Raw genomic sequence first — 25145 nt, 5'->3', positions numbered from 1 at the left:
CAGGGGCTCTGCATGCCTCTGGCAGACACTTGTTTGGTCTTTGTTAAAATATTGGCCTGTGGAGAACAGGTTTGCAGTACTATTTTGGCCATTTTATATCCATCAAGAAAACTTTTGGTTTATTTGGAAGCAAATGGTTTACGAGAGAAGGTCAGGCTCTGAGTCAGGCAGCCTTGGGTTCCCAGTGCCTCCATTTCCAAGCTGTGTTGTTTTGAGCAAGTTACTCAATCACTTTGTTGCTCAGTTTCTTTGTACATTAAATAACTGGTGTCAGAGGGATCTTGTGAAGATGGAAAGTGGGAGGGTAGCTGTATACCTGGAGCATCGTAGGTGCTATAGAAATGTTCCTTTAAATCACATTCTAGAAGTACAGCCACAATATTATTTCTGTTCGGTTTGAATTTAATTTGTATTTTTTATAAGCAAATGCCTTTGTATTAATTAGAGAGATTTAAGCTGCAAGTAAAGGAAAGCCACACTAGAAGTGTTTTAAATAAAAAGCAATTTATTATCCTACATAATAAGAAATCTAGAGGCATTTCAGGGATCAGTTAATTCAGCAATGCAATGATGCCATCAAGGACTTCTTTTCTTTCCATTTTTCTACTCTGTGACCACTAGTGTGATGATTAATACTGAGTGTCAACTTGATTGGATTGAAGGATACAAAGTATTGATCCTGGGTGTGTCTATGAGGGTGTTGAAGAGATTAATATTTGAGTCAGTGGGCTGGGAAAGGCAGACCCACCCTTAATCTGGGTGGGCACAATCTAATCAGCTGCCAGCATGGCTAGAAAAATGTGAAAAATGTGAAAAGAGAGATGGGCCTAGCCTCCCAGCCTACATCTTTCTCCTGTGCTGGATGCTTCCTGCTCTCGAACATCGAACTCCAAGTTCTCTTCAATTTTGGAACTCAGACTGGCTGTCCTTGCTCGTCAGCCTGCAGGTGGCCTATTGTGGGACCTTGTGATCATGTGAGTTAATATTTATTAAACTCCCCTTTTTATATATATATATTCCATTACTGCTGTCCCTCTAGAGAACTCTAATACAACTAGCATGTTAAATTTGGTGCGTGTCATCTCGAGATGACATCAGTATATAATTCCACCAAGGAGCAGAAGGGCACATTCAGTATATGAATCTCTCTCTCTCATTAAACCTAGGATGGAAATCTATCCCTGAGTCCCCACAGAACTCTTCCCCTTCTGTTTCATTGGTTAAAGATGTGTCACATACCCATGCTAGACCAGTCATTGGCAGGGAGACTAGAAGAAGAGCTATGATATAGCCACAATGAGCATTCATCTTCTGTGTCTGGGGACAGGCCTATAAAACGGGCCTCCAGGAATCTAAACAGTTGTGCAAATTTTGGTAGCAAAAGAGGGAGTAAATTGCTTTGTAGTAAGCAGTAAACGGTTGTTGAATAGGCAGCCAATACAAACTCTATAGTAGACTATTACTAGCTAAACAAGTCAGAGTCAGACTATCATGAGACAAACTCTTTCAGAAAGAAACTGAAAGAGGAAAGCCTTAAACAACGGAGGTGGCTAAAGCCAACCTCAGCTGTCCAAGAAACGTGATGGATTTACATATTGGTAACAGCTACAGTGGCCAGAAGTTGGAGGTTGGAATAACTTTTAGAAAGCTGCTGTTTTCTCTCTTCCTTAGGACAAAGTGGACACTTCTTCTCTTCTGACTGGGAAAAATATAACTATGTGGAATGCATATTCACTTCCTTAAAAATGTTCTATATGCTTCTGTTTGAGATGTTTCAGCTCCTGCTCTGTGAAAGGAAATGCAGGGAAGTTAGGATAAGGAGACTACTGTCTTCACCCACTCTCAAATGTCCACATGAGGAGAGATACAAGAATAACCAGATTTATCAGTGAGATGAGAGGAAGCTACAGGGATGCTGACTTTAAGAAAAGCCAGGAGTAGGGGAGAAAGATCCAATACCAAATGTCTGACAGATGAGAGCCTATAAAATATTCCAGTATTTTAGAACTGTCCAGAAGATGAGGCAAAGTCGCCCCTTTAAAGAGGAACATTTATTATTTATAGGAGAAAAAGTCACTGGCCAATAGGGAATTTGTTAACAGTTTGAGCAGCGTCTGGTTGTTTTTATTCCACACTTAAGTCCCGAGTGGAACTTGAGTTGACATTAAGGTATGAAGGTTTGGAAAGAGTTACAGAGGAGAATTTCTTGAGCATTTGTGTTATCACAAATAAGAATGATTTGCTAGTGGAGGCTGTGCCCTATTTCTTTGCCAGTCTCTGTCAAAGAATAACTTCTTATCTGCTATGGTTTAAGCATGATTCAAGAAGGTTGGATCTGATTATATTTCAAGTTTCCTTCTAGTCCTTTAAAATGATTCTTAGCCATTTTAAGGCCACTGGGGGAAGTATTGGTGTTCAAGTTTCCTCTGTGAAAAGCAATGGCGTATGAATGGTGGCTGTTGGCAAAACAATAGCCAGAAGTGGGTGGGTTTTTTGCATTCAGACACCCTTGTGAAGACATATACTTTCCACACAGTTTTATTTATCTTATCCATTCAACTGCTGTGTCTGCAGAAGAATCAGTGTTCACATGTATGTATATATGTGTGTGTATATACATATATATGTGTGTGTATATCTATATACATACACACATATGAATTCTTTTGAAAGATAGATAAATAGGTGCTGAGTGTAAAGAGATGTCAGGGGAAAAAGCAATGAGATTCCATGTCTTGTGATACATGAGAGATGCTGAACACACTGCTGACTACCCTGGCAGTTTCTTTTAGTTCCTAGGTATACATATTAGTTTTATTTAATAATCACATTCTAAAAAAGGAAAATGGAAACTGACAAGAATGCAGCATAATTCAGTGAATCTAGTTCATGTCAGAATTTAGATTCAAAACATTTTTAAAGAGATGGAAGAAATAAACTTTCAGAGGGATATGCTTCTAACTCTTCATCTAATATTCCATTAAAAGAACCCAGAAAATAATGTCTTTACAGGAAGCTCTTACCCTGCCCTTACATAGGTTCAAACACATTTCCTTTCTTTTTTAGTTTCGTGAACGAAAGGTGGCTATTTGAATAAAACTAATTAGCTACCAGGGGAAAACCATAGCCTTTCATTACAATCAAAGTTGATAGGAGTTCATCCAGAGGTTTAGTATATTTCAGGCCTTGTCAATGCTTAGGAAGGAATTGGATAATTCCCATAATTAATACAGAAACTAGATTTGATTTTCTGCTTTGAAATTATATATTAAATTTAAAAAGTGAGACTGGCATAGTAATGAAAGTTTAGATACATAAAAGAGGTAAACAAATTATGATATACAGTCAGGAGAAAGCTGCTTAAATATTGTGATCTAGCAAGTTATGATCTGAAGGGACCATATATATAAATGAGATTGTCATAGCTTCAAATAATTCATTGTTTAAATCTAAAATCAAACAATGCAGTACTTTTAGTGTCTCTAGCCTCTGAACTTCGTTGTTAAAGTGAAGCTGTAATTATAAATCGTACTATGCTTTTGGGTAGTTAATCCAGTAGTGACACTGTTTATTCATTATGTACACTATGATGTTTTATTGCATAGTATATTCTGAAAAATTAATTTTGCTAGTAGAAGAAAACCATGTTTCAAAATAGTAAGCCAACTTTAGGTCTTTTGAAGTGGGGTGTTGTTATTTTAGATTTTCATCAAGTTCGTCTCCTATGTAGATAAACTGAAAGCCCCAAAACCAAGTCCTCTACATTCTAAATATATGAAACATTTATGACCCATAAACATGTAAACAGTTGTTCAAGAGTCGAATATTTCCATTGTCACCCTCTCTCCTTACTTTAGTTTTGGAGATAAAATAGCTGGTTGTGTAGGAATTGGTCAAATTTATTTGTTCTAGGTATCATGTAAGTAGAGTCTTGTTGCTATACCTTCCTTTAAATGCATCCTTGTCTCCTCTGAATATCAGAAAGGTGAGGAAAGATGAGAAGAAGGGAAGGAGGGAGAGAGAGAAGAATGAAATTGACTTTGTGTGCGGAAGGGAGGGAGAGAGAGAGAGAGGAATGAGATTGACTCTGTGTGCACCCCTCTCCCAAACCTTTCCTAGCCTATTCTTGCTGGCATCACTGACGATTTTGTCTGCAGCTGCTGCCTCAATTGAGCCCATGCTTACTGAGGCAGGACAGTGAGGTAGCAGATGTAGTTGGTAGTTTTTCTTCTTTCTATAGAACCAGTATCCAGGGAATTGTGGTAGGCCCTGGGCATGTGAATGTTCCCTGAAAGGCAGCCTGCATTACTCATGACCTGTCTGTGGTCCAGTCCACATAACTGAGTCTTAACCTCAGTTTCCCTGCCTAACCCTCTTCAACTTTGCAGGCCTGCCACACTGCATGGGATTATGAACCCTCTCCCCTGGACAGAATGGGGAAGAGCTCTTCTGATGAAGGACATCCAGCTGCCCTAACCCAACACCCATTGCGCTACATGTTGGAGAAATAATGATGAAAAGTGCCATTCCTATCTCATGAAGGTTAGAGACCAGTGAGGAAGACAGACATTAAACCAACACCAAGCCAATTGATTGCCCATATGCTGATTAGTATCAGTAGAGAAGCTATGGGAGACTGAATTGGGCCCGCATCTTAATTTATAATGGTAGCTGAGCAATGATATCGAGAAAGTTTTTGATAGAGTTCTCTCAGAAATGACAGGCACAGCACACCACACAGGGCCACATGCCTGGGTGTTACACTCAGGGGCTGGAAGCAGATAGAGAAACTGGGATAGTGCCTTTATGATCGTAGTGGTGGGAAGCAACTAGGTAGAGACATCCCTACTTTCCACCCCACTCCTTGGTATAAATTTTCTGTATTAGTCCATTCTTGCACTGCTATAAAGCAATACCTGAGACTGGGCAATGTATAAAGAAAAGAGGTTTAATTAGCTCACCGATCCAGAGGCTGTACAGGAAGCATAATGCTGGCATCTGAGGAGGCCTCAGGAAACTTACAATTATGGTGGAAGGTGAAGAGGGAGCCAGCACTTCACATGGCTGAAGAAAGAGGAAAAGAGAGAGCTGGGGAGATGCTACACACTTTTAAACAACCAGATCTCGTGAGAACTCTATCATGAGAACAGCAAGGGGGAAATTCACCCCCATGATGTAATCACCTCCCACCAGGCCCCTCCTCCAACAGTGGGGGTTACAATTCCACATGAGATTTGGGCAGGAACATAAATCCAAACCATATCAGGTACTAAGGGGAAACAGATCATGGTGAATGGTTGGGGAAATTGTAACATGCTTTTTATGAACCCATGAAAGTTAGCTTTCAGTGAAGATGTGAACAACTCAGGTTGTTAGTCTGGTCCTGTGATGCAGCATACTCATGGAAAGATTAGGAATAAGGGATGTCAAATAGTCAATACAGAGTCTGAAAACATGGTTAATACAGAAGCCAGAAGAGAGGGACATGACTTGGATTGTGTAGCTGGTGTGGTAGGGTCATAAAGAAGGGGCCTGATGAAAGTGATGTGAACTTGCTAAAGTCCTCTCTCTGGCTTCCAACTGCATTGGCATATAATCTCAACCCCTTGGGTGACTCTCGAGGCCCCCCACAGCCTTTCCTCATCTGGTACATCCCTGCCTGGCCAGTCCTCTCCTAGTTTCTCTGATTCACTGAGCTCTTTCCTATCTCAGGGCTGTTGCACATGCTGCTCCCTCAGTAGGGAAAATTCTGGGGGCAGGGAAGTCAGACAGGGAAACCTCTGAGAAAGTGACTTCAGCTGAGAACCAAAGGATGAGGAGGGAAGGATTCCCAAAGCCAAAGTGGAAGGGACAAGAGAGATCATTCCTGTGAGAGGGGGGAGGGAACAGAGCACATTGAGGGAGCCCAGACATGGCCGTGTGACTAGGGCATCTCCTGGAAGAACAACGCAAAATGAGGCTATGGAGAGAACTTCTGGGGCTGGACCACACTGGCCCCGTAGGATGTTAGTCTTTCTTCTAAAAGCAATGGGAAGGTGCCTACTCCACTAGCCTCATGTTCAGCCATTCTTGAGATTTCAGCTGGAGTGTTGTTTTCAAAAGGAGCTCTGCTCTCTCTCTCTCCAATTTATATTCACTTCCCCTACCTTTATAATCTCTGGCCTCGACCTCCCGAGGACTTAGCCCAGGTTGTAATTATGTATTTCTTTGTCTAGGGCTATGCTGTCCAGTCTGGTTGCCACTAGCCACTTGAGCACTTAAAGTGTGGCTTGTCTGAATTGAAACGTGCAGTAACTGTAAAATACAAGTTCAAAGACATAGTGCAAAAAATAGATAAAACATCTCATTAATAATTTTGAATACTGAGTGCATGTAGAAATAATGCCATTTTGGATGTAGAGGGTTAAACAAAATATATCATTAAATTAATTTGACCTGTTTCTTCTTGTTTTTTAATTGTAGTTACTAAAAAAATTTAAAATTGCATATGCAACTTGAATTTATATTTCATATTACATTTCTCTTGTACTATGCTGGTCTAGTCTGTAAGCCCATGTGAAGGGAAGAGCTGGTTAACTCTGTTCACAATAGAATCACCACACACATAAGGAGCACCCTTAATATTTGCTCAATAAATGACTGTGAGAATTTGAGTGGAGTTGTGAAGGTCACATGGGAGTTAACCACGTGAGGGTGTGTGTTTGTTTTGGGTGGGGAGGGAACCTGGGCCGGCAGCACCTTTCTAACAGAGAAAACAGAAAAGCAAACGTGTGGACGCATGGACTAGCATGGAGGTTTTAGGGAACTGATATTTTAGCAGAGTAAACATGGGCAGGATCACCACGGAGATGCGTGTGCCATAATAAGGTATTTGAACTTTGCTGAACGCAAGGGGAACCAGACTCAATGAAGAATTTTAAGCAGGGAAGCAACTTGATCAGATTTATGTTAAAGAACTAACAAGGAAGTCAGGCAGAGGCTGAGCTGAAGGCAGGGAAGCCACTTTGGAGGCATTTTTGTAATCCAGGCAAGAAGGAATGAGGTCATGAGCAAAGGAGAATTGGGTACCGAGGAAGAACAGTGGACTAACTGCAACTTTCTGGAAGGTAGACTCCAAAACTAGGGAGTCCAAAGGTGGAGGTTGGAGGTGATTTTCAGCTTCTGGGTTGGGTAGCAGGATGTATGGAGCATCTGTTAATAATTGAAAAGTACTGAGGAGGCAACCAAAGCCACTTTTTTCAAAGTGCACATCTAATTGTGTTGCCATTCTTCATCCCTCTCTCACCTCCATCCCCATCTTGAAAGGCTCGAACAGCTTCCCCTTGCTCTTAGAATGAAGATTAAAATCTTACAGAATCAGTGTGGTCCAACCCTGGAAGCTCTCTCCATATTCTCATTTAACATTGTTCTTCCCAGGGGATGCCATAGTCACACTGGTGGCATCTGGACTCCCTCAAAGTGCTCTGTTCTCTCCTTCCTCTCACAAGAGTGATCTTTCTTTTCCCTCCCACTTAGCCTTGGGAATTCTTCCTCATCGTATGGTTCTCAGCTGAAATCCCTTCTCAGGGATGCTTTCCTTGTCTGGCCACTCCGCCCAGGTGCTTTTGTTCAGTGTTCCCTCACTATCCCATTTTGTTTTGTTTCGTTGTTTTTCTTCAGAGCCCTTCTGACATTTATGTGACTATTTTGATTCATCTATCTTCCTCCTGCTAGACTCTCAGCATCCTGTGGGTCTGTTTTCTTCACGCTCACGTCCTCTTGGCACATTGCTGGTCCTCAGTACATACTTGTTGAAAGAATCAAGCATTTGAATAAATGAGCCTGGAACTTGGGAGGCAAGTTGCAGCTGTAAGTTCAAATTCACATTTGGATAGCATCTTCCTGGGCCAAACCTGTGTGTGGTACCCCGTGTTCCCTTGCATCATGAGCTTGCATGATTACCTGCACTTCCAAAACATCCCTCCCGCGGGGGAGGAGAATCAAGACTCACTTGGAGAATCAAGACTCACTTCCCTTCCCTGAAACCTGACCCAACTCCAGATACCTCCTCTTTCTTTCCAGCTTGATTTTCTAAGGAGCCGGCTTAGTTTTGCACATATCACATGTTTTGACCAAGAGAAACAGGTGATATGGCAGATTTAGTGAAGGATGAAATAGAGTATTTTGGCATCTTAAGGATCTAAATTTTGATTGTTTTTTACTCTTCATTTTCACATAATTTTGCAAACTGATATGTCAGTGGATTCAAGAATTATTGCAGAATCCAGCCACCCAGAAAGTTTACATTAGAAAAATCAGCATTAGAAATGCTAGGATGTAGAAATACAGTGAAAGCAGAGTCTACTTTTTATCATGAATAGTTTATGCAATTCTTCTATTAACTATTCAATGAAATAGCATGCCTCAAGCTGACTGTTTGCCTGAGTATGTTATATTCATTTCAAGCTCTTTGATGTTTAATTTGGTTTACTTTCTCTTTAAATACTAAACAGCTGGTTTTGAAAGCTGAATTTAACACTCAACAACCAGACAGAAGAGGCGACTGCTGTTTGCTATGCATGGGATATCTACACTCAATGATAAATCTGGGTTTAAACTTTAATGTGACACTTCATAAATAAATAGGGAAAACAGCATAATTATCCCAAACACGTGTTACTTGCCTGAGCAGTAGTTTAATGCATGCAACCTGGCTGCAATCTGTACAAAGAATATCTTTAAAATTGTAATGTGGCGCCCCATGGGTGGAAAAGTAACCATTATGAAGTTGTTAAGATGGTAGTTTTCCCTTGTTGGTTGGAAAATAATTCTAATTAGGACAACAGTAATCTTGAATACACATTACGTTCCAAAAGGAAAAACTGAAGATCCTATATTCCTTTAGCTTACCTGAAAGTAGTGTCCCTCACTTAAGATAGGCAAGAATGAACTTGTAAATCACTCAACTCAATTTAACATGAGCACCAACAAAGAAAAAAAAAGCCTATTACTATGTCAAAAAATTTGTTCAGCATGATCATAAGCAATATGGCAAGATGGTAAGATTTTTTTTTTTTTGGCACTGCCTCAATCATCTTTATTCTACAGAATAGCTCTTTTATGTCTATCCAGACCTCTCTCTGTTCTGACAACAGAAACTCTTTTCCTAGCTACTGGTGGTGGGAAGGGTCTACATAACTTTTTAGTCCTTGTTCTTGTGACTGATCTAAGTGATGGGCAGGTCATCCAACCCGGGACAATCCAATTCCTATATGGGGACTTTTCAAATTCAAGATGCGAAAAGAGAGCCTTTTTTCTTCTCTAGTCATACGTCCTAGGGGTATGAACCCAGATGAACCCAGATAAACCCAGAGTGATGTCTTTTGCTACATGGAGAATATGATCTGAGGAAAGGAAGCTGACGAGAAAATGCAAGAGGTCGAGCGTTCAGATAAAGGGGTTTGAGTCCTTGGTTTCAGCCCCAGAGGTCAGGTCCACTGCTGCCTTTTCAGCAGATGGGTTACATGAGCCAATAAATTTCCTATTGTCTACTTTAGTTCATTCACTTGGGGAGTTAGTCACTTGAAACAGGAAGAGACATGATAGATACATCCCGTTAATAAGGCAACAACTCAACAAAATAATGAAGTGGCTACCACCTTCAGGTATCCTTAAATCCAAAAAAGACAACATGTCTTTCACTATCATTCTGCTTCTTCCAAATAAACTTACTTTCCTTAAAAAAACAAAACCTTCTACAAGACTTCAATGAATTAATCAAGTAACTGCTGCCATTCCTAATGATTAATATTTTAATTTAAAAGCCAGCATTTTATTCAACCTAATCTCTAAAAAGGACCTCCCTAGTAGGCAATCAGGGCTGTCAAATATAAATATGACACTGTTGATGTAAAGTGGAATTTACATCTGAATATTCTGCTGTTGAGTTGCCAGAAGCATTTGTCATGATATTTTTCAAATCCTATCACCCTAAAGCAGCATTGTCATCTGTCTTTGCTTGTAGCCATTTCCATGCAGCGACACTAAGAACAAACTTAATTGACAGTCACTAGGAACCCAAGGGCAGCACACATGATCAATTATCTAAATATGCTCGTGGTTCTCAAAGAGAATGGAGTTCATGAATCTCATATAACAAGGTTTTTATGTAAAAAAAGTTCATTCTTTGGTGGCATGGAGCTATCACCTGAACCTGATTTATTTTTATTTAAATTATATATTAAATGAAAGTTCAATAAGATTTTCCCAGTTTGAAATCTTGAGAACTTTATGGGTGCAAACTAATCCTAAAGAGGATTACCAATATTGAGTGATAGGTAGGTCTTATCTGTCAGCTCTTTTCTATATTACTCTTTTGACAGAAGATTCTTGAAGGCCCAGTCCTTCTCATTGGGTCTATCAGTTCACTGTCACAATTACATTTTGGGAGAGAGAAGGGATTCTATTACGGAGATTGGCTTCTAGAATTCTTTTCCTGAATTCAAAAATTATTGGATATGAAGTCTTTTTTTTAAGAAGTCATTTGTATTAGAGATAATTAATTTGGTTTGTCATTGTAGGTCATTTTGAAAAAAAAAAAAGACTGATAAGTTGTTCAGAAGAGCTTGTGTTTCATATGAAGAATTTTGAACATTCAGGAGCATTTTCTGGTGGAGAAAGTAGGGTTTGGGTTTTGGAATCAGACAGACTTGGGTTTGAATCCCAAGTCTGCCATTTACCAACTGTGTAACCCTATGCACATTTCTTATCTTTTCAATTTCCCCATTTGTAAACCAAGTGATGATATTACATCCCTCGTAGGATTGTTCTGAGAATTAAATGAGATAATGTTTGAAAGGGATTTGCAAAGAACTGAACACAGAGTGAATATTTAATACTTTGTGTTTCTTTAAGAATCTTTGGATTAAAAAAACTATGTTTAGATGGATATACTGATGAGAATTGGTTCTTATGGTTTGAAGTTAGAAGTCCTTTTGGATCTACAGATTCTATTGAGTGTGACAACAGTTAAGCAAGGATTAATTTGTATATATCAGCAAAGTCCCTCTCATCATTATTATTCTTTAGTGAGGTCCCAGAGGTGGTGGCAAATTATTTTGAATTTCTGACAGTCTGACAAAACATTGCATGGTACAAAATGTACATCTTTATTCTATTATTGAAAAGTATAATTTTATTTTAAATATTTCTGTGTTTTTGTACTTATGTTTTCATGAATTGATTTTTATTACCTACTATATGCTAGACCATGTGGTAGGTAATGTCGCAGGGACCTTGTCCCCAAAGAATTTGCATACAATCTGGGAACATTGTTGAGTGAGGCACACATGTAAGTACAACAGAAGTCAGTAAGAGAGAGTGATGCAAATGCTGCAGAGGCATAAGAGCAGAAGAGATTTACCTTCAGCTGTGTGTGTGAGAGGATGAGTCATTGTCCTGGAGCAGTAGTCCTCAATCCTGGCTGAACATTAGAATCACCTTGAGAGGTTTAAATCGAAAACCAAAATTTAAAAACTCAAAACACAACAAAACAAACAAAAAATAGTGTCTTTGCCCTTCCCCAGATCAATTAAATCAGAAACTGTATGGATCCCAGGCATAGGTAGTTTTTTAAAATCTCCCAGGTGATTATAATATCTAGCTACTTTTGAGAGCTACCACCATAGTTTTAAGACTGTGTTAGGACCACAGTATAAAGGAAATGTATATTCGTATAAAATCATTTTAACTGTTGTTTATAAGACAACAAGGAATCATAGTGACATTATCAGATTTGCACTTTAGGGAGATAATGTGAGGTCAATCTGACTATGATATCTGTCATCCTGTTGATCATTCTGGTTGAGTTGGGATCCATTCACATCTTCTTCCTCATAGAAGCATGACTGTATTTAGGCATCCAAGTGTCTCTTACACAGCTTGGGGAGAATATGACTCTACCTGTCTTCTCCTGGGATGGATTCTCATTAGTTTAAGTAAACCACTGCATAGCCTTTACCTGAAAACTCTTTAGAATTCATAGGCAGTCTTGCAAGCAAAATTGGCCCAGTCAGATGGAAGGGAAGTATTTATAATCCAATGGGAACATGATTTCTTCCTCCGGCTGGAACTAGGAGTGTTGTCCTAATTGTCACTTTAAGCATCATGTGACCATAAAGAGACCTAGACTTAGGATGAAACAGCAGAGAACAGAGGTTGAAATAACCCAAGCCATAGTTGACGGCATTGGTCTGTTGATTAGAAACTCCTCCATCCTTCTTCTCCCTTAGCTTCCATACTGCCTCTGGACTTGCAGTTAGGCAAGATAACCATTTCCTATGGTTTGAGTCCATTTTGGACACAGTTTCTGTTCCTAACAGCCAGAATCACCCTTATGGATCCAAGGGAGTTTGGGTAGAAAGGGAGTAGAAATAGGTTAAAATTTAAAAATTGACTAGGAGAGTAAAAGTATTATTAATAGAAATGAAAATGTTAGGAAGAGAAGCAAATATTGATTCTTGTCATGTGTTTGAGGGGCCACAGGGAAGTAGACACAAATGTCCAGCTTTTTAATATGCTGCTCTGAGGATTAGAAGACAGACTTAGACTAAAGATACGTATTCAAAAGTCACCTGTATACATATGGTCTGGAATTTTACAAAGTAAACGAGAGTCCCAAGATAGAGATTGGTAGCTTGACCTCACCCACCTGAGCCTACAAAATCAATTCACATTTATATTTATGTCTTTGTTACAGAGACTTATCTCTTCCTCTTAAATGGGGATCACTATGGGAGTGTTTTCTGGGAGTCTCTGAAGGAGGAATCACACAGAATGCCAAATGTTCTGATCCCAGAGGCTCAGAGACTGGAGTGGCCCTAGTTCCACAGGTGAGAGCCAGTTTTATGTCAAACTTCTGCTATTGTTTGTCCTCTAGACCTTAATGCATTTCTTCTTTTGTACGGAATTTCACAAAGGGGCTAGAAATTCTTTCAGCTTCTAGGCTGAGCTACACAAAGATTTTCTCAAAACTGCGTTCTTCCATTGTGTGAAATTGCGTCCTATGTGTGAAATTCCATCCTAGTGACCCACATTCAGTCCAGGACTCTAGATCAACCAAAGAACCACATTTTTTCTTCCAATTTCCTCATCTCTCCCCTCCCTCTGCCTCATCAAAAAGAAAAAATCCCCTTTTCTTTCCAGTGATGGAAAAAATATCTGTTCTCATCAGTTACTGCACATGGATTCAGGGTGCTATGTATAAGTGAGGAGGAAGAAAGAGTCCAATATTAACAGCTTATTGTTTCAAGGTAGCCAGCCTCACAGGTGATCCCCAGTGATCCTGGCTTCCTGTAGCTCCCCCACCCCCAGTTGTATCAAGGTTGATCTGTGTGACCAATGTCATATGGTGAAAGTGGCAGGATGCCAGTTCTAAGATTACATTATAAAAAAATGTGGCTTCCATCTTAGGCGCTAAAGGTTGAGATGAGTGGGGAGTAAAGATATGGAAGTAATACATGCAATTTGTCTTTTGAATAGTTTGTTAGTTGTAGTTTGTAGGAGAATTAAGTTTGGGGAAAATATATAATAGGGTGGAATAAAAGACACATATTATTAATATTATTTTTATTATATTATTGAATATTATATTATTGAAATGTTATATTATTTATGTTGTGTTCAGATCAAACTACACATGATATTTTATTTGGCTTTTGAAAGCAGAAACAAAGTAGTCCTACCCCAAAACACACATAGGTATAATTATGCATGTTACGTGGGTATGAACATTTGTATGTATTAGTGAGGTCCAAATCAACAAGACTTTAAGATATTAAGTATGGTATTTTCAATACATCTTTCAATTTTCACTATAACTAAGTCTTCATTACATTCTCACTGTTTTTAAGGAATAAAATAGGAAATACTATTGCGAAAATATTTAGATCATTAATTTGGAAGAAGTACTGCTCAAGTATTTTGTAGAATATCCTCCAAACCGGGCATGTATGATGTTTTTCTCATGATTAGACTGGGGTTGTAGGTTTGGGAGAGAAAGACCACATGAGTAAAGTACCATTCTCATCACCCCCTACCAAGGGTATATGCTATTAACAAGACATAACTGATGATATTAACTTTAAGCATTCATTTTTGAGGGATTTCTATTTGTTCAAACCTCGGGGCTATGCACTCCGATACTCATTTACTAATGGGGATACCAGAGCCTAGAACCTGGGACAATTTAGCTGGAGCTTCACCCTCAATAAGGGCTGTCTGGAAGATGCTTAGCCATGCAGGGAGGGAGAAGCCATCTGACTAATTGTGTGACCGCAGAGAAGATGCTGCTGCTGTGGTGAGCTTGCCACCCTGCCTTGAGGGAGAGCAAGGGAGAAAGCAATGCCCTGGCTTCTCCCCTCTCCCACACTCCAGTCATTCTCCAGTGTCTCCCACTGGCTGAGCCTACCTGGAAGCCAGTGAACAAGGGAGTAGGGGCAATGCAGTGTCCCTGCTTGGCAGGGCAGAGCTGGGGAAGGACAGAGTATAAGTCTGAGCCTCAAGCAGGCAAGTGATGGATACTGCATGTAAAGGGATGTGGGTGTGCCAGAAAATGAGAATGAGCAATTGATGAGGGAGCCAGAGGGAAAGACCCATTTTTGCTGGAGTGAGAGTGCAGCTGATAAAGACCCACAGAAGACAACCTCTTTACTGATGAATGAGGGCTGATTCGGGAACAAAGAGAGCAAAATTGATTATAACTATAGCTGTTAGTAAATTTTAAGTAGTTTGCTTGTCTTGCAGAATCTAAAACTCAAATATTTAGACTTTGAAGGAGATTGTAAAGTCTGTAATTGTAATTTATGTATGAAGAAGTGTATGGAAGTTATAATATGGAAGTATTAATGAATTGAATCAAGATTTGCAAATATTCAAAAGAAAATGGCTTTAGGAAGTGACCTCTGATTTCTGGTTCTGTGGCCTGGTGTTGAGTGTGAGTTCACTTTCAAGAGAAGTTCTACAACCAAACCTGAAACTTCTGTTTCTGTACTAGGAAAATAGAGATTATGTAACCTTCATATAGCTCACTGGCATTGAGAAATTATAGGCACACTTCAAACAACAAGTAACATAAGACCAAACTCACTGCTAATGCCAGACCTCAGACTATGGACCATAATACTAACTCTAAAACTATTACATAACCTTAAATATGAAATCATATTCATCTCTATAAATAAATACCAACTTCATTCACCTTAAATTCATCTAACCTATCTTCAGCTGCTAGTACCTAGGGGAAAATGTGCCCTTTTTCTTTAGGTATTATATTTTAATTTGATTTTAAGTCATGAGACATATGACTTCAATTATCTAAATACAAAAGATATGCACATGAATGACCCTTTTTCTGACCATATATTTTTACATGATAATTGAGTGAATCTGGCTTATACATGATTCTAATAAAATGCTGCTTGCAATTCATTGTGTTTTTTACATCTATAAAGAGGTAAATTGCTCATATAATTATAGCCATAATCTCAGATCCCATGAAACAGTGGTAGCTTGCCCAAAAAATGCCAAACACTCTGCAGCCAATTCTACACAATTACCCTTTAAAAATGTAGATGGGACCTGTCACACCTTAAATAATTGTTACCCTTCCTTACCTGAGACATGAAAGACTCAGTTAAACATTTCTGAGAAAAATAATGAGAATTAAGAAATGCACATAGATTAGAAGGGAAGGGAAATATACCTGGAAAAAGGAAAGGGGCTATGCTTTGTAAGTAAAAGGGCAAAGAACTTCAAATCCTTCTATTGGCTTAAGGCTGTTTTGAATATGTTTCTAGGGAACATTATTATATAATTTCTAACTCTGAATTGCCTTAACATCCTACAGTAACAATTGAAATTTAAAAATAGTTATTTTCTTAATAGCTGGTACCAGAATTCTCTTAGGAGGGAATTGTCTTTACTAGAAAAATTCCGCAATCTATGCCTGTGGTAGGAGAAAGGTCCACAGACCTCGGCATGTGTGAGTCTCGAGGCTTCTGAGGGAGAATTATTCTACCTAGAAAAGAAGTTTTTGGAGCTGCCAGAACCATACAGCAAGGAGAAACTATGAGGTACAGGTAGACGACAAAGGCTTTATGGTCTGTAAAGTAATTGCTGTGATTGACCTTCAATTCTCCAATAAAAGCTACTAAACTCATGACCTATAGATCTATGTCTTTAGTGGAAACCAGTGATGGGACAGCCAGTAGAATAAGAGAAAATATTTGCAAACTATTCATCCAACAAGGGATTAATATCCCGAGTATACAGGGAACTCAAACAACAACAAAACAACAACAGCAACAAAAAATCAAATAATCCAGTTTTTAAAAAACGGGCAAATGAGATGAATATACATTTTGCAAAAGAAGACATAGGAATGGCCAACAGGTTCATGAAAAAGTGCTTGCCATCACCAATCATCAGGGAAATAAATGCATATCAAAACCACAGTGAGGTATCATAGCATCCAGGTAGACTGCCTATTATCAAAAAGACAAAAAATAACAAATCCTGCTCAGCATGCAGAAAAAGGGGAACTCTTTTACACTGTTAGTGGAAATTTAAATTGGTATAGCCATTATGGAAAACAGTATGGAGTTTCCTCAAAACACCAAAGTAGAATTATTACATGATCCCTCAAGCACCCTACTAAGTTTATATCCAAAGGAGATAAAATCAGTATGTCAAAGAGGTATCTGCATTCCCATGTTTATTGCAGCACTATTCACAATAGTTAGGACATGGAATAAAACTAAGTGTTCATCAATGGATAAAGAAAATGTGGTATATATTATATATTTATATATACATAATATATATATAGAAGATTTTGAATGTTCCCAACACAAAGATTTTGAATGTTCCCAACACAAAATATGGTAAAAGTTTGCAGTGATGAATATACTAATTACCCTGATTTGATTATTACACATTGTATACATGTATCAAAATATCACACAGTACCCCATAAATATGTACAATTATCATGTCAATTAAAAATCATAATAAAAACCAACTGTTGAGTTGTATTCCATTGTGTGTGTGTGTGTGTATGTATATATATATATATACACATACCATAGTTTGTTTATTCATGTACTTGTTGATAGAGATTTGAGTTGTTAACAGTTTTTGGCTCTTACAAGTAAATATGCCATGAACATTCATGTATAAGTCTTTGTAGAGACTTACGCTTTCTTTTCTCTTAGGTAAATACCTAGGAGGGGAATAGCTATGGTAGGTGTATGGTTAAGTTTTGGGAAACTATCAGACTGTTTTCTAAAGTGGCTATTCCATGACACACTCCCACCAGCAGTGTATGAGACAGCCCCTTTCTCTGCATTCTTGCTAAAACTTCTTATGGTCAATCTTTTTACTTTTAGCCACTCTAGTGTATGTACAATTGTATCTTATTGTGGTTCTAACTTATATTTCTCTAATGAATAATGATGTTGAGCATTTTTTTCACGTGTTTCTCTGCCATCCACATACTTTCTTTGTTGAAATACCCGTTGAAATCCTTTGCATATATTTAAACTAGGATTTTCCCCATGTTATTATTGAGTTGCCAGAATTCTTTGTGTATTCTATATACAAGTTCTTTGATGGAGATGTTTTGAAAATATTTTTTCCAGTCAGTGGCTTGCATTTTTATTTTCTCAACAATGATTTTTAAGACACAGAAATTTTTATTTTTAAGCCCAATTTATCGATTTATTTCTTTATGGATCATGCTTTTCATATTGTATCTAAGAAAGCTCTGCCTAAAGTAGCAATATGTTTTCTTTGTTTTCTTCTGGAAGTTTATAGTTTTAGGTATTCCATTTTGGTCTATGGTCTATTTTTTAGTTAATTTTTATATGGCATGAGGTATGGACTGATGTACTTTTTTTTGTATATGAATTTCCATTAGTTCCAGCACCATTTCTTGAAAAAGCGATCCTTTCTCCACAAAATTGCCTTTGCAATACCCTACTGGTTTAACAGCTCTCAGGCCCAGAGTGGGAAATAAAAGCTTAAAGATCTGTGATTTGAGATTCTTGGGTTGAAGGATTTAGGGCTTTTACATGACTTCCCCATTTCTAATAAGAAGTGCCATGACTCAAAGAGTCTCCGTACTCTAAGACTAAGAATCTCCCATCAACGTTTAGTATAGTCATCAACTTTAGGGCATAGTTTCCAAAGCACTTGTGAGTAACTGTGCTAATTAACATGTCTATTTCCTCTTAAGAACATGCCAAACTTTCATCTGTCAGTCAGGCAGATCCAGGAGGCATTATGCCCTCAGCTGAGGAAGCCCTATTATTGTATATGAAAAGGATTCATTGAGAGCATCACTGTCAGAGAAGTCAAAGGAGAGTACATAAACGGGAGGATGTAATGCGTGATCTGATCCAAAGCAATTGATATAATTTTCTGTTTAAGTTAAAATTGCTGATATGACAGTGGGGCAGGGTGTGATTCATGAGGAGTTGATTTAGACCCTAAGAGAAAAAAGGAAATTAATCTAGAAAAGAATAGGATTTAAAAACATTTTATGGTACATGTCCTTATCATTGTTAATTATTATTAATATAACAATGTTAATTATAATGTTGGTAATATAGTCACTAATATGCTGAGGAGACTAAGATCCTTTATATATCAACTTTTGATTTGAAAGGAGGTTATTGGCTGCGACCTCGGTTATCGGTCATTTATTATTTCCCATTTGGAATAGAAGAATAGGTCATTTTAGTTTAACCTATATAGTCAGAAAAACTTTGTTTCAGTGCTTCTACGGTGAACAAGAAGTAATGTGTTCTCAGTGTTTTATGACAGTGTTGTTTCTCTGTCTCTAGGAGAAAGACTTTCTCTTTTTAAAACCAGAAATATACCCTGCCTGAAATAATTTGGAAACCTCCTCGTTGTGAAGTCTACAGGGATGTCAAAAAACAACAGCTATCTGTTTCCCAGCTATATCTTCTTCTTTATCCCTTGGAACATTTGTAGCTGCACTTCCTACAAGAAGGAACCATTTGTAATCATGAGCAAAGGTTGATTCAACATTTTATTGAAGGTATTTAAATATTCTTCATTTGAAGAGTAGTTATGTGCTTCTACGGGCAGAGGCCAATCTAATTTTTCTTAATGTCCCCAGAGCCTACCATATTGCCTGACAAGGTAGAGATGGTTGCTCAACATTTACTGAAAATGGAGGCTAATATCACAGAAATAACTAATCCCCCTCAAATCTGGGGATTTGGTTTTCTTTCACTCTGTCCCACCCTCACTAAATATCCACAGTTTCCATTCCTCCGTCCTTTTGAGTTAGGTATATTTTAATTTTGATTATATCAATTTAATATTTCTATTATGATGATTATATAAACACCTTTTGTAACCACACCCGCTTCCTCCTGCCCCTCCTACCTGTTCTTCCTCACTCTCGGCAACCACCAGCCTGTTCTCCATTTCTAAAATTTTGTCATTTCAAAACCATTATATAAATATGGAGTCATATAATATGTAACCTTTGGGGTAAGTTTGTTTCACTCAGCATAATTACTTAGAGATCCATGCAAGTTGTTGCTGCATGTATCAATAGTTGCTTCCTTTTGATTGCTTAGTAAGGTATCATGGTATGTATGTACCACAGTTTGCTTAACCATTTCCTTATTGAGGAACATCTGGGACGCTTTCAGTTTTGGGCTTTCATGAATGAAGCTGCTTTGAAGGCCCAGGTATAGATTTTTGTATGAACATAATTGTCATTTCTCTGGGAGAAAGGCCCAAGAGTGCAATTACTAAGTTATGTAGTAATTGCATATGTAGCGCCACAAGAAACTACTGTTTTCCATGGTTGTAACATTTTACATTCCCACCAGCAATGTATAAGGGTTCTAATTTCTCCACATCCTCATAGACACTTGTTTAAAAAAGCACCATCATGCTTTCTTAAAATTTATTTAAGCATCCCAGTTGATGGGAAGTTGCATCTCATTATGGCTGTGATTTGCCTTTCCCTAATGACTATTGACGTTGAAAACCATTTTTCACATTCCTCTTGGCCATTCCTATGTCATCTTTGAAGAAATCTCTATTCAGATCCTTTGCCCATTTTTGTACTGGGTTATTTATCTTTTTATTACTGAGTTGTAAGAGTTCTTTATGTATTCTAGATACAAGTCCCTTAACAGATATATGATTTTCAAATATTTTCAGTGGACTGAATTTTCACTTTTTTGATTGTGCCCCTTGAAATACAAAAGTTTTTATTTTGAGTCAGTTCAATTTATTTATTTTTTCCTTTGGTTGCTTATGTTTTTGGTGTCATATTTAAGAAAATGTTGTCTTATTCAAGTTAAGAAAATTTACGCCTGTGTTAACTTTTCTAAAGGTTTCATAGCTTTGGCACTTACATCTAGATCTTTAATCCAGTTTGAATTAATTTTTGCTTGTGATATAAGGTAAGAGTCCAAATTCATTCTTTTGAATGTAGAGTTTCATTTAGCCCAGCACCATTTTCCCAAAGACTATTCTTTCTCCAGGAGATGATCTTGGTACCCTTGTTGAAAATTGATTGACAATAGATACATTGATTCTCAATTATATATACACAAATATATATGTGTGCATGTGTGTGTGTTGATTACTGTAGCTTTTTGATAAGTTTTGAAATCAGAAAGTGTGAGTCCCACAATTTTGTTCTTAAAGATTGTTTTGGGTATTTGGGCTTCCTTGAACTTTCTTATAAGTTTTAGGCTTAATTTCTGTGTTCACTATATAAACCTTCACTTAATCCTTTCAATATAGTTCCCTTACCCTCAGCTGTGCCAGAGATGTTTACTCTCCAGAGGATAAGTCCCCAGTCCTCTGTTGGGTAGGAGAAGAGTAGTTGCTGGCTGCATGGATCTGAAATAGTCTCTAGATATCTAATGACTTCTAATACTTTTTTTAAAATGCATATTTTTAGCTTTTTTTAGAAGAAAAATAAAAGGAATTAAAAAATTTTGGAAAAAATTTGCATCTTTATAAAGCTTGATGCTTTGCCTGTGATTGCTTTCCTTTTCTGCTTTGTTATTAAACATTTTTCCCTAACTGCTTCTTAACTCAACTTTCAAACTTTATGTTTAATGTCCCCTTTACAACCATTTTCTTAAGTACCTGATGCCATTAATTTCTGAGGCTTTTACAAGTTCTGGAATAGAATGGAAAGCAAGTTGCTTATTGGTTCTTCCCATTGCTGACTTAGAGCTCAGCTTTTCTTGGATCTTCCAAGTCAATGGCTACATGTCCATCTGTTTTCCAACATTTAAACTAATGTTGTTCCTGTTTCCTTTCATCTTGCCTTTGACTTTGTGGGTTCATACCTTTAAAAAACCCCTTTACTATTGTATTAAACTTTCGACAAAGAGTGGATTCAAATGTAGTGTTCAATCTGCCATTGCCATTTTTTACTGGAAGTCGCTTTATCAAAAGTGTCTTTCTGTAATGTACTGAGAGCTAGTTTCAATAGGATTCAATTATTTCACTGTGAAACTTTAAAAGCTACATTACATTCTATTGTGGGAATATATGATCATTTATTTAATAACTTTATTTTGGCTCATTTCCAAAATGTTAGTTCTGGAAGCAATGCTGTGATGAACATCTGTGTAGAAATGTTGTACAATTCCATAAGTATTTCGCTAGAAGAAATTTCTAGAATTGATCTTATTCAATCAAAAGGTACATACATATATTAAGACTTCTGATATCCAGTGATAAATAACTCAGCAGAGAGGTTTTGTTAATGTCATGTCTACCAGTTGGATATGAAATTGTTCTTTTCCAAACACACTCATTAACTTTGCGCAGTTAAAAAATTCCCTTATGCTTTTATTTTTTACTTTTCAAGCCAGAATTAGATTCAACACAACGGATTTTACTATAACACAATTTTTAGGAGGAATGGCTTAAAATCCATTATTCTAAAGCTGGGTACATTATATTTGGCAGAAGTCTCTACAATTTAATCAATTTATATTAAAAATAAATAAAACACTAAATATAGCAAATCATTTGGTTTGCTTGTTAAGAAGTATATTTTCTTGTTAATTCTTCCTAGAATTTCAACAGGAAATTTTCTCACCTAAGTAGATATTTATTGAAGAAAATGTGAGACTTATTTTCTATGGTGTTAGCAGAAAATTTATTAATCCTACTTGGATAATCTTGTGGGCTACTCACTGTAGCACAGAGTTTTGAGAATTTGATCAATTATTTCTTCATGGCTGGAACAGACCTAAGACTCTTTTTAAATTATTTATTTATTATTTCTTTTTAGAGACTGGGTCTTGCGCTGTCACCCAGGCTGGAGTGGAGTAGTGTGATCATTGATTACTGCAGCCTTGTACTCCTGGGCTCAAGTGATCCTCCAGCCTAAGCCTGCCAAGTAGCTAGGATTGCAGGCACATGCTGTCATGCCTGGCTAACTTTTTGATTTCTGTAGAGACGAGGTCTTGCTATGTTGCTCAGTCTGGTCTCCAGCTCTTGGCCTCAAGTGATCCTCCTGCCTCAGCCTCCCAAAGCCCTGGGATTATAGACGTTGAGCCACCGCACCTGGCCAGGACTCTTTTTGTGTACTGTATTTGTTAATTTGGGGGGAGTATCTTGGTCTTGCCTGAAGGCATTCCTTTGGCCATTTCAGTGATGATATAGAAAGACCACATATTCAAGAGGGAGTCATAGTTAAATGCCCCATTTTAAAGCAAGTAATGTCATTCAGCCTTATCTATTTATTCTGTCTTTAAACAACATGCATTTGATCTTAACATTAGTAACTATGCCAAGTCAACTTTTCTCTGTTCACATTAGTTAAAATTTTAGAGACCAGTAGAAACTATGAGAGATTGTTTGAATAGTAAGCAATTCATCCACCCTCATGAACTGTGATTTTCAAATAACTTTGAACCCGTTCTTTACATGAAATTTTTAAGTCCTATTTGGTTGACTTCCCCTTACTTCTGATAAGGTGAGCAATTTCCATCAGGGAAGTGCCAAGAACACTTTGCTGGCCCTCTGAAAGACAGTCATGTAATTGATTGTCTCCCTTTTATGGCTGCCAAAGTGGAGCCAAATTTCGTAACCGTATGTCTGCATCCCAACTTTCTGTCTAGTGTAATCCATGTATTTACTTTTTCTATAGTGATGATTAATTTATAGTCATATTTTTTCTTTTTTTAAAAATATATTTTGTCAGTTTATAACTCATTACAGAACAGGTTGAGAAACAGAAAAAATATTTAGAAAAATGTCATGGTCAGTAGGGAACCAGTGAAGATTTCTTAAAATATTATTAATTGATAATATCTTTACTTTAGAAAAATAATACCAGTATCTCTGTGCAAATATATTATAGAGCGATCACACTGGAGACAGAATGGCAGATCAAAGACATTAGTAAAGCCACTGGCTTCTAGGAGCTCACAGCCAAGAAGGGAAACACAGCTTCACATGTCAGACAGGATACAGTCAGGAAACCAGAAACCATTCTAAGTATTTCTAACAGAGGGGATTCAATGAAGAAAGTTATTTACATGGGTGTTAGAAGAGCTGGAAAGCCAAACATGAAACGGTAAGGCAACCTACAGTTTAGCAACAATAGGAAGCACTACCACTACTACAAAGGGAGAGATGCAGGAAGGAGGTGATGTGACAGAACCTACAATTGCAGTAGTTTAATGGAGCTGCACCCATGGTGAGGGCTGTCTGAAAGGTGCTTAGCCATGTAGGGAGGGAGAAGCCATCCAACTAACTGTGTGAACACAGAGAAGATGCACTGCTGTGGAGGGCTTGCCACCCTTCCCTGAGGCAGAGGGAGCAATGCCCTGGCCTCTCCCCTCTCCCACACTCCAGTCATTCTCCAGTGTCTTCCACTGGCTGAGCCTACATGGAAGCCAGTGGAAGAGAGAGTTGGGGGCAATGCAGTGTCCCTGCTTGGCAGGGCAGAGCTGGGGAAGGACAGAGTATCAGTCTGAGCCTCAAGCAGGCGAGTGATGGATACTGCATGTAGAGGGATGTGAGTGTGCCAGAAAATAAGGGTGAGCAGTTGATGATGGAGCTAGAGGGAAAGACCCAGTTCTGCTGGGGTGAGAGTACAGCTGACAAAGGCCCACAGAGAACAACCTCTTTACTGATAAATGAGGGCTGATTTGGGAACAAAGAGAACAAAGTTGATTATTACTATACCTGCCACCAAATTTTAAGGAAGTTGGTTATCTAACCAGGATTTTAAAGAAGATTGGGAGTTTAAATCAAATTTTGAAAGAAATTTTTAGTCTCTAATAAATTTATGCATGAAGAAAAACATTTGGAAGTTGATTTCTTTAACATATAGATTTGTAAATATTTAAAAGAGAAATGATTTTTGGAAGTGACTTTTAAGGGCTCCAAAGAGAGGGACCATGAGCTATACACTGCACGGGACTCATCATGATCTCAAGGAAAGTTGAATTGGTCTTCATGTAGTTTGAAAAGCCATTGAGCAATTAGAGGGGCATTTTTAATGCCCAGCATTCCCACAAATAACATGCAACTAAATTTATTGCTAGCAACAGACCTAGACTACCAACCATGATTTTAGCTTATACCTTAGTCATACTTATCCCCATATTTAAATACCAAATTTCTTCTTGAATTTGACAAGCTGGTCTTTGGCTGCTAATGTATGCTTCTTTGGCTTCTTTGTTTAGGTGTATTTTTTGTGTGATTTTTTTTTTGTTGTTGGACAGAGTCTTGCTATGTCACCAGGCTGGAGTGCAAGGGCACGATCTCAGCTCACTGCAACCTCAGCCTCCCAGGTTCAAGCAATTCTCCCGCCTCAGCCTCCCAAGTAGCTGGGATTACAGGCACATGCCACCATGCTCAGCTAATTTTTGTATTTTTAGTAGAGACGGGGTTTCACCATGTTGGATAGGATGGTCTCAATCTCCTGAACTCGTGATCTGCCTGCCTTGGCCTCCTAAACTGCTGGGATTACAGGCATGAGCCACTGTGCCCAGCCTGCTTGATTTTTAATACTGGAATATAGCTAACCCATTTTCTAAATACAGAGAGCATGAAAATTATTCTTTTCTTGACCA

This window comes from Nomascus leucogenys, chromosome 13 (assembly GCF_006542625.1).
Source record: "Nomascus leucogenys isolate Asia chromosome 13, Asia_NLE_v1, whole genome shotgun sequence".
NCBI classification, from domain to species: Eukaryota; Metazoa; Chordata; class Mammalia; order Primates; family Hylobatidae; genus Nomascus; species Nomascus leucogenys.
Note: the sequence above shows the minus strand (reverse complement) of the source record.